At 36.9% G+C, this 12,104-nt stretch overlaps 1 protein-coding gene across 2 annotated transcripts in view; it reads right to left on the reverse strand.

Annotated features, from left to right (window-relative positions):
• The window catches only part of LOC136866262 (uncharacterized), a 445,701-nt gene that overhangs the window by 116,672 nt on the left and 316,925 nt on the right, over positions 1 to 12,104 (reverse strand). The gene's annotated exons all lie outside the window — the stretch shown is intronic.

Raw genomic sequence — 12,104 nt, forward strand, 5'->3', positions numbered from 1 at the left:
AGAGAGAAGTTAATAAATAATCTCCAGTCTAACAAGATTTAAATTGACTACAATGACGATCCACTCAAAATATAAAAATTATGTATACTTAGCAGTTATTGAGAATATGTTCACATTTTTATGAAATGGGCTTGTAACACAAATAAATATGATGATAGTGGGTTTTATGTCCCTTTAACTGCCATCAGTCTCATGAGATACTGAAGAGGCATGATTCTGCCCTTCTTTAACTTGCCAGAAAACTTACCGAACAAGTCTCTCTCTCATTTAAGGACTCTTAAACATAAAAAATATTCTGGGATAATTTGCATCCGGAGTGTAGAAGGTGAGCAGGTTAACACATTGTGTACATCAGCCAGTCAGTATATACTTTATGATAACAAAAATGAACCTTGTACACTACTATACTCTACTAACTGTTCTGTGCGTAACTCTTGGGATATAACTCTGACACATTTAATGTTCAAAGCTGCTACTTAACAACTAAGATGCTAGCATCAGTAGATTTACGCACCTTGAACCAATTTCACAGCAAATTTCTGGTATGGAGGCATCTCTGAAAACTTTCAGCAGCAGGTGAAAGAATGCTGAATGCACTTTACTTCAGATATTCAATTATTGAGAAGTCTTGTTAGACTAGTGATCAATTAAGTGACATCTATCTAAACTTACGTTAAAAGCCAGCCAATCACAGACATTCAGTCCATTCACACTCTTGGAGAGAGTAATGATGATATATGCTAGTAAGAGACAGTAATAACTACCTTAATTTCTTACATAAAAGCAAAGAAGTAAAGGACTTTCTGAGGGCTACACAACAGATTCATATCCCATCAGTGGCAAATAATAAAAAAATTTGGAAATACAAATCAATTATTTGCTTTATTAGTGTTTAGACGTAAATATAATTCTGTTCAGTAAGAGATACTGAACAGAACACATTTTTAATACAATAAAGTATATATGCAATATGGCAATATTTATATCATTATCTCTGTCCCTTCCTGAATTTCAACTTGTCTAATTTAAAAAATATTTTGTCCTTTAAAGCACTCTTCCAATCCTCCAATGAATATGACAGATTACACCATTATAAAGAAAGGTATCTCCCATAAATTGCAGAATTTTAAATTGATACCGATCCTCAACAAACAGTTCTTTTAATACAGATGGTGTAATTAAACTAAATGAAGTCCTGTTGATAACACATGCACAAGGAAGAAAAGACAACACTGATCCAAAATTTTCTGTAGCAGTAAGAGATACTGAACAGAACACATTTTTAATACAATAAAGTATATATGCAATATGGCAATATTTATATCATTATCTCTGTCCCTTCCTGAATTTCAACTTGTCTAATTTAAAAAATATTTTGTCCTTTAAAGTGGAGCAGAGAGGACAAATACTGTGAAAGTTGTCTACCTAAATGCCTCTAGTAGACTGGATTGAAAGAATGACAAATAGGAGCAGTTATCTAATACAAAGGCTAGCCACTTTCTTGGATCTGAACATGAAATGATGTTCAATCATGGCATCCCTAAAGGAGAAGGGCATAAATATTTTAGGAGTAGCATTTTAAGTATGGACAATAGAGTGAATGGGGATAGAAAGATTGTTGCTAAGAGACTTTAATAAGCTGATTACATAGCCATTTAGAAAGAATGAAAGTTGACAGGTCAATCTAGATGGTTTGAAGGAGAATGATGTTGGTTGAGGTGCAGTCATGATGAAAAAATGGGGTAATACAGCAAACTCCTGATTATCCAAGTGTGGATTATCTGTACATAGTTCAGCCACTATAAAAATAAAATAAAATAAAAAGCCTGAAGTACTGTATTCTGTTGTAATTAGAATGAATGTTTTCATTGTGCATGCAACTTGTTTTACCGCCGCAAGATGCTACGGTTACCATTCTCACCGTCGGTCGTACCTGAAATATTTTCCGTTGTTTCCCCTTTTATCTTCAGGTGAATGCTGTGACTCTAACCTTGGTAACATGTCTGTGGCTGATTTCCTGAGTATATCTTTGCTAAACCATTTCTCAAGGAGCTAAATGTAGATAATTTCCAATGTCCTTAAAGCCAATAATAACAGGAAAAGATTAAAGTTTCCTTCTGGGACGGTCCCCTTTAGAATTCTTGGTCTTTGTTGATATGAAGTGAAAGCATACTCTTAAACATAGCTAGGAGGAATGCATTGTGATCGTACTTTTCTAGCCGTAGACAGATGTCAACAATAGTCTCTAAAATGAATCACTGACAATGAGTGTTAACCTGTACCAAATTACTTGTTGCTGATAAAGTTACAGATGGTTTACATGTGCTAGGAAGACGAGATATAGACGCAAATGTTTTTTAACTATCAAAGAGAAATTAAAAGTTATAGACAAGTTAGAAAAGGGCGAATCTTCAGTGAAACTTTTGGGATTATGGGACAGGTATACAAACAGTAAGAGAAATAAAAATAAAGAATAGCTGTTAAAAGTCTGCAATCAAAGCTGACAGCCAACCCGGACTGCCACAGCGAAGTGCTTGAGAACTTTAACTTATGTAAAACTAGATGAAGCACTGCACTTGCTCTAGCAGAAGATACAGGAGTTCCCACATCAGGTTCAATGTTAATAGAGAAAGCAGGGTAGTGCCATGAAAATCTGGAGATTGAAGAAAAATTTCATGCTTCAATGGGACGACCGACTCAATTTAAATATTGCTATGGGATTTGAAAAACTGCTGTTCAGGGTGAGAAACTTAGTGCTAACCAAGATGCATGGTGAAAAAATGGGGTAATACAGCCAACTCCCAATTATCCAGGTGTGGATTAGCTGTACAGAGTTCAGCCACTATATAAAAAAACAGGCAGAAGTACTGTATGAATTCTACAGTTACATAGAGCAGCATAATTTTCTCCTGCAATAGACTTAAGGTGCCCGTACACTTGACAGTAAATACTGGCGAGAACCTCTCGATAGCAGTTACTCGCCAATGGACACAGTGCCGAGAGCAATGAACGGAAATTCACTCGCAACTCTCCAAGAGCTAACGTGTCTCAACTTGCTTGCTAGACAACACGTGCTCCTCAGCCCTCTCAGAGATTAGCTCTCCAGATACGAATTGTGTTTGAATTGTGGCGAAGCTGTTGAGAGATTGGTTCTATTTTTAATTTCAAGATGACTAAACATTGGTCACCGGAGGAAACAAAACTGTTAATTGAAATGTATGAAAGTCCAGAAATTTTGTGGAATATGAAATGTACCGATTGCCGTAACAGAGTGAAGAACAACTTTAGAGAAAATAGGAGAGAAGTTTTCGTATTCCCGAGCTTAAGTTCAAAGGAAGATTCACAACTTAAGGAACCAGATAATATGGTTTAATAAAGTTGAATTAAGAGTAAATTGTTAGTTTATATTTTATTATAATTACATCAATTTGCATGCAAATAAATATAATAATTGTAGCCTGGTTATTATAAGAACAAGTATATAATACAATATATATATATATATATATATACAATATTTAAATTAATCAATAATGTATGTTCTTTATTGTTTAAGGTACCTGAAGAACTGAAAAAATGAAAAACAGAAAAAGTGGTAGCGAGACAGATGACAATTACCAAAGTAGATTTTTTCTTCTTTTCCAGAGAATAATCACAGCTGCTGCAACTTGTCAGTAGTAGTGTGATGACATTTCGACTACTCTCCACTCTCTACAGGTGCACAAATGGACAGGGTGTGACGAGAACTCGTGAAAGCTATCTTCGCGAGGGACTCACCGGGTACTCTCGATAGTTATTCGGGCCGAAATTAACTCTCAAATGGACAACAACCTGAGAGCGAATATCGAAAGTTACTCTCCTAGTTAATCTCAAATGGAAACCCACCCTTACAATGCTGATGAAACTGGACTGCACTGGAAGGGCATGCTGACACAAACTTTAGCTTCTGGAACCATAGTGCTTGCTACTGGACAGCCTAGTAGAGAAAGGCTAACTGTTCTTTTCTGAGTAAATTCAAAAGGCAAACACAAATTGAAGCTAGTAGTTATTGGCAAATAGGAAAACCCCACACACACTCTAAGGAATAACGAACTTGTCTCTTAAATACATTACGTAATTACATCAGAAGGGTGCCTGGATAGATAGTACTTTGTTTTATGTTTGTTCCTGCTGTGCATAAGTATTTGGAGGGGAAAGACTTACCTACAAGAGCTGTTCTTATACTAACGAGGCTATGAAGGTTTTAGTAAGGAGGAATGTGATACTGCTACTTGTCCAACCAATCTTAAGAAACAAAATTCTAGCTGTGAAGACACAGATGACGAAAACATCCATGAGTGGCTAAATAACAATGCCTATGAATCAGGATGCCGGTTCCACAGTCTAGGAGTAGTGTGACTGCCTCTTACCCGGAGGTCTCCGGATTGACTTCTGGCCAGCTCGAGGATTTTTACCTGGTTCTGAGAGATGGTTCGAGGTCCACTCAGCCTATGTGATTACAGTTGAGGAGCTATCTGACAGTGAGGTGGCGGCCCTGGTCTAGGAAACCAAAAATAACGGCCGAGAGGATTTGTCGTGCTGACCACATTTAACCTCATAATCTGCAGGCCTTCAGGCTGAGCAGCAGTTGCTTGGCAGGCCATGAGCCCTTTGGGGTTGTTGCACCATTTTCTTTATTATTATTATTATTTTTTTAACGAATCGGGATTTGACCAGCTATGTGACACGGATATAGTGAACAATTTCGCAAGTAATCAGCTTCATTTTCTGCATTAAATTCTAATCACAGAGACTTACAATAATTGAAAATCTTCCACCTTTTTGATACTTTTATTTGCTTTTTAGCAAATGAATGAAACGGGACAAGGGTTGGACAAACAACATGTTTTGTTCTTATTTGAGAACATCATCAGCGGTTGTATAGCTTAGGTGAATCACTGAGTTTTTGAGTACATTATTTTCAGGTACCTAGTTCCTCTTAAAAACTATTTGAATATAAATTAAAATTAATTAAAAATTAAATTATACTCAATTATATTCAATTTATATTCAATTATAAGATTTTCAATTATTGTAAGTCTCTATAGTGAACAATGTGTGCTTGGTAGAGGAGGAGAGCAAAGAAGAGGCGATCAAGAAACTCGTTATCACACACAATGAGGCATCGAAATGTGTTGTGTTACTAGAGTATTCAGGATAAAATTCGTTGTATTATACCGATGTTCTGACTCGTCAGAAAATGAGGACTGGTTGTTAGGAAAAATGTGAATGAAGAACAGAAACAAAAAATTGGACAGTTATTTCCTGAAAGTGAACTGAAAGCAAGTCATACAAAATACAGCACGTTTTTAAACGTTAATTTTGTAAATAGGTTGTCAGTTCCCGGTGAGCTACGTAAGTAATACATGTGCTTTCAAATGGGATACGTAGTATGTTTTGTAAATACAGCAAATGCACAGTTTTCAGTACAAACATGTGTATTTTGGATTATCCTGCCTTTTGGTTATACATGTAGTCTCGGGTCCGCATTAACCCAGATAATCGAGAGTTTGCAGTATTTGTCTGTGATATTGCCAATGCCTAAGAGGAAGGAGGCTGGTGGAGACAGGGGTCAACACATTTTATGATGAGTGAAGATATTCTCGAGGTTTAGCATCTCTAACTAATAAGAAACTGAAAGATTGTGTCAAATTATATAGCTGATCCTTGAAGTTAGGGTAGTCAATGGTTATAGAAGGTACTCGTCTTAGAGCTCAGACTTAATGGAGATGAACCGGTTGATAAGAGTAAATCCAAGGCCCAACTGAGGTCACTGTACCGTAAGGCAAAACAAAGTATAACCTACAGTGGTTGATCCTGATAATGTTAGCAGTACAAAAGCATTGCTGTCTAATCAACAATGGATTATAAGGCATGTGTCACACACACACACACACACACACACACACACACACACACACACACACACACACACACACACACACACACACACACACACACACACACACACACACACACACACACACACACACACACACACACACACACACACACACACACACACACACACACACACACACACACACACACACACACACACACACACACACACACACACACACACACACACACACACACACACACACACACACACACACACACACACACACACACACACAGTAAATTTAATAACATAACACCTACAATTGTCTTGTTAATTTTCACACACACCAACTGTGCTGTCTTATGCTCGCTTATAACTTTCTCCAAGAAATGTACAGATAATCTTGCAACTACTGTTTGCCTGGATTGCTGGTGAAACTGCCAAGTTAACTCTCTCTTTGTGCATCAAAGTAAGATAGAACAGTAATTCAAATTCCTCTTCACTAATTATGCATAATTTTATTCCTGCCAGTGGTCATTGTAATAAAGGACATGTTTGATAAATCACATTCTTTAAATTAATCCTGTAAACAGAGAAACATTGAACTCTGCATTTGTGTTTGTAAAGAGAAGTGGTACATGTCAGCACAGATAAAACATCACTACGCAAAAGTAGTACCATGTGGTCAGACTGCTGTCTTGTAAAACAGCAAACCGCCATAGTCATGCTGAAGCTTGTTGAAAAATAAAGATGCTGCAATATCTGGTAGTACTGCATGAACAGTATGCCTATCATTTGCTAGTGTTATACACACCATTCCTGACAACTGCAGGAGGCCTATAAAGATGCTGAGGGGCAAGAAGAGGTCTTGAGTTGCCAATATTTTTCTGGGCGTCAAATGAACTTGCCAAGTAGCAACAAGAGCAGATTTCAGAGGTTGAGTAAATCTGCTTGTCTCTGGTTGCAATGTGGAAAAGTAGGAACCATTTTTGTGGTATGAAAGGTCTTATTGGAGAGTATTAAGAGTCAGTTCTGACATCACAGAAGACAACAACAAGGAAAGCAAGATACTTTGTCAAGAGTTGCTATGGAAAATGGATATGACAACTGGAGTTAAAGCTACTCAAAAAAAGTAAAGTCGATGGATGTAAGTGTGTTACACAATAAAGATATCTATAAACCTTCATTAAACTGGTGGCTGGAGGAGCCCATAAGGAAGGTTACATCTTTCCAAGATTTCCTATGAAAAGATTGTTATAAGCAACGTCATTTTGACAAACCAGGAATTTTGGACAAATATAATGTTACTGTTGCTGGTTTCTCCTTCTTCTATGTATGTGTTATCAATCATGTTCTCACCTGATTAGTAGCTGGAGTATGTTTTCTTAATTTCCTTTTATTTTCTACTTGAACATTTTTAAACAGATGTGACTCTTTCTAACTACATACTGTTCTGGTGGAAGCAATAATATACAAAAAATGTAAGCTTCCGTGACAAAATAGCCTGTCAGGGTGTTACCTTTCTGAACTAAATTTCTTGATTTTCTACCACTTAATAAACAGAATAAACTGCAATAATGTGCTTTTCAGAGGACAGAGCATCAAGATCAGAAAATGTCAATTTTTCTTTTCAACAAAAATACTCTGGACCTATTGAAACTTTGCAGTCATAACATACAAACATTTTAAATGAAATATCTCAATTACATATTTACTTCAAGTCTATCAACACTCTCTCCAGAAGTGTAATTCCAGATAATTACAGCAAAAGAGATACAAAAATCTGCTGATTAATGCAGAAATGAAAAAATTTCAATGGCATTCTAGTGTGATTTTTTTATATGTTCATCTTAACTAATCCACCTAATATTTTGAATCTCAGAAATATAAAGTGAATTTCAAAATCTGTAAAATAAAAAGTGGAGGGTTATTTTGTTTAACAGTACTGTGGTATGAATAATAAATTAATTTCTGAATAGTTAATGATCTTTGTAAGGATTCATATCCTCTGGCTCATGGTCCCCCTCGACCCATGTGAATAAATTCTGAAAAAATATATCAATTTTATAGCAGACAAAGCCTAGATCTGGCTTCCAGAGACTGTATTGAGTTCCATCTATACACATAAGCTGTGGGTATAGGTCTTACAGGGAGAATTCTGGAACAGCCATGGTGAAAACCAGAGGGAAATGGTTTCAATGATATTTTATAATTGCTGAACAATATTTTGGCTTTCAATGGGCAACAGCTTCATTCCTAGTTTCAAATTCTAAAATTCACAAGTACTGATCATTGGTACTAGATGCCCTTTATGTTGCTCTGTATACCCTTTCTAGTGAGACTTAGTGCTCACAGTGAACTATGCCTTCTTGTATGGGCTAAAACAATTTTGTTACTTTCATTGATCTATCTCAGTCTCATTCTTGGCTCAGACAATATGAAAGTGACTGAGGTATCAGTGATGCTAGTAATGTCATTCCTTATGCAACCAGTCCCTGTTATGAATGGTGAGAAAATATCACTCATAGGGTTGGTTGGTTCATGCATTTCAGTGGGCTTGGCTTCAGTGACGCCTAGGCAATCTATGGCAGCTGATGGTGGAGCTATTGAGGTTGAAACCAGCCTTCTGGCTAAATACTCAACATACATGTTGTTCTGAATTGCAGATTAGATTTCTATATTCACAAAAGATTGTAATATTGAATGACATTAGTTGGTAAAAGCAGCATTTCACTTTTATCAAGCTGATTGTGCAGTGGTTAAACACTACCATAGTTTCTTTATCAAGACTGCAGGTTCAATTGTAACCAAAATCGGTAGATTTATTTTTTTGGGTCACCAGTACATGAAACTTGGTGAATATGCTGAGTATCCATCCAGCAAAATGCTAACGTTCGACATTTAATAATAATAATAATAATAATAATAATAATAATAATAATAATAATAATAATAATAATAATAATAATAATAATGTTATTTGTTTTACGTCCCACTAACTACTTTTTAAGGTCTTCGGAGACGCCGAGGTGCCGGAATTTAGTCCCGCAGGAGTTCTTTTACGTGCCAGTAAATCTACCGACACGGGGCTGTCGTATTTGAGCACCTTCAAATACCACCGGACTGAGCCAGGATCGAACCTGCCAAGTTGGGGTTAGAAGGCCAGCGCCTTAACCGTCTGAGCCACTCAGCCCGGCTCGTTCGACATTTAAACAATAGGAAAACTACAGTGGCAATGCGCAATTCTGTCACTTGGAATTTGTTACAGTCATCAGCAATTAGACTGGGCATATCATTTTATTAATTTTTTGACAGGCTGACACAATGCTCTACAGTCATGCTAAATTCAAAAGTCTTGGAATTTTGGAACTACAGTATATGGGAATGGAAAGCCTTCCTACAACAAATAAATTCATTTAAATGTTTACACATAGCCAACAGCCTTTACATCAACACAAGACAACTACATGTGGAAAGTATCCACTGTCTCCAGGAAGTGAATGTACAATATAATGAAAATTTTTACCATAAAAATATAAACTTCCGCAATATTACAAAAGTACGTATTGCTCTGAGATGCAGAATATGATAAATGATGCCATCTTCCTCAGGAACACACCTAAGTTAACAAAGGGGTTTGAAGCAACCAAGGACTCACTAGCAGTGAATGGTGCAATGGACTTAAAATAGTACGCAACATTGCAGCAGTACAAGTTATTCAAGGCAGGTCCTATAACCGTAACTATCGTCAACAGAGTCACAATGGAATTCTAATTAATGCCAGACACCACAGCATTCGATCTGTCCTGGCCAAGAGCTTGAAGGATTCTGGCATGGCCGTTCATGAAGTTTACTGCATCTCCACTATTGGCAGTACGCATCTACTTTTTTTTTAAAAAAATTTTTACGTCGCACCGACACAGATAGGTCTTATAGCGTAAATGGGATAGGAAAGGCCTAGGAATAGGAAGGAAGCGGCCATTGCCTAAATTAAGGTACAGCCTGGTGTGAAAATGGGAAACCATGGAGAATCATCTTCAGGGCTGCCGAGAGTGGGGTTCAAACCCACTATCTCCCGAATACTGGATACTGGCCACACTTAAGCGACTGCAGCTATTGAGCTCGGTACATGCATCTAATAGACATTACCTTGGATGCAGAACAAAAACAGAGAATAGAATCGATCCAACCATTAGATTTGAGACAGATGCGACACAGCAAGTAGAAGTCGACACAGAGAAAAGGAATATATTTGATACTTGAATCCTGTACTCTCTTAATAAATTCCCCCTCAAAAACCTAGAAGCTGTAGACAATTTAACTTTTTCTTCATTAACTTCTGTAACACTTTCACAGAATCAACAAGGATGCCATCCACACCATCACCCACAGAGGAATAAAGGGCTCAAACAGAACAATGAGACATTATCTACATGAATCTTAATGCTAATACACCCAACTTGGTGCAAATCATAAATCTTTCTTCTTCCTCTTCTTATCATCATTTAAGAAAATGATAGGAAAAATGCAGATACAGAAGTGACTGATCGATTCTTCATCCGTTTCGTTATGCCCATTCATAGAGCACGTTGTAACTTGTTCATTGGAATGATGACTTTCGCCTTCCTATTCTTCCAAAATCTCCTGAGAATGTTATTGACTTTACGTCCCATTAACGACTTTTACGGTTTTCGGAGATGCAGAGGTGCTGGAATTTACTTCCGCAAGAGTTCTTTTACATGCCAGTAAAGCTACCAATACGAGGCTGATATATTTGAGTACCTTAAAATACCACTGGACTAAGCCAGGATCGAACCTGACAAGTTGAAGTCAGAAGACCAGCACCTGAACAGTCAGCCATTCAGCTTGGCAAACCAAAATCTTTTCATGAACTTGCTGTGTTGCCTCTTCTGTTCTTCTGACCACTTTGTACCAGTCCTGCTGCTGGTTTTGACCACAAATATGTTTATTTTTTAAGGTCCTGAAGACTTTGTGATTTTTCATGTAATCTTCCCTAATGTTCCATTCATTCAGGCTCCCTCTTGATTCCTCCAGCCAATTTATACTCTTGTTTTGGGAATTTATTACATTGAATAATCTTTTTGCGAGTCTACTATTATACATCCTAAACATGTGTCCAAAAAATTTCAAACATCTCTTCTGTACAGTACTGATGAAACTATCTGTGTAACTGTGGAGGTCTGCAGTTTGCCTCTTGATCCAAATTGCATTTTCTTGTATGGAGCTAAAAATTTTCCTAAGAATTTTATGTTCTTGTTTTTCAATATCTGCAATTTTGGAATGACCTCCTAAAGTTAAGGTTTCTGATTAATATAGAGCTTTTGGTAGAATAACTGTTTTGTGATGTTTCAATTTAGCATTACGTGGCATTACTCATTTATTGCAATGATCCCATGTTAGTCTAAATGCCCTCTGAAGTTTTGAAGCCATTTCTGTATTGACTAAACTGTCTAATCCCGAAGGAAAAATTATTTCTCCAAGGTATTTAAAAACAGATACCTGTGAAATTGTCCCATATAACATTTCAATTTTATCTTTCTTGCACTTTTGCTGAAAATTCTGCATATACTTTGTTTTCTCAAAAGATATCTGAAGGCCTGCCTGTGATGCTATTATATGTAATGTCTCAATAGCATACCTTGTTTCCTCCTTGTTCTTAGTGATTATACCTAGATCATCTGCACTTTCATTTTGTTCCCACCAGCCCGAATGGTTATGCCTCTGATATCGTTTTCCCACTCAACAGAAGAGGAGAGAGTGCATCTCTTTGTTGAACACCCGTATGTACTTCAAGAGAGTCTGAAATTTCCCCCAAAAATTTCACCTTAGATTTTGTTTGTGAAAGGTATGACATATCAGTTCTCAGGTCCTTTTATCAACTCAAAGTTCTTCTAGCGAGTCGAATAACATCTGTCTGTCCACAGAGTCATACGCTTCTTTCAGGTCCACAAAGGTGACTATCATGTTGCTTCTGCAGATCTTCAGAATCATCTTCAGATTCCATATCTGTTCAGCACACTAATGTCCCTTCCTAAAACCTACTTGATATTCACCAATCAAATTATCTATTTGTTTCTCTAGTTGGTTAGGAGGGCTTTAGACAGAACTTCATAAGCAACAGGTAATAGGGATAGACCTCTGTAGTTATTTGAAACTATTTTGTCACCTTTTTTTACGCAAAGGATGAATCAATACACAC

Source organism: Anabrus simplex, chromosome 3, assembly GCF_040414725.1.
Source record: "Anabrus simplex isolate iqAnaSimp1 chromosome 3, ASM4041472v1, whole genome shotgun sequence".
Classification (NCBI taxonomy): Eukaryota; Metazoa; Arthropoda; class Insecta; order Orthoptera; family Tettigoniidae; genus Anabrus; species Anabrus simplex.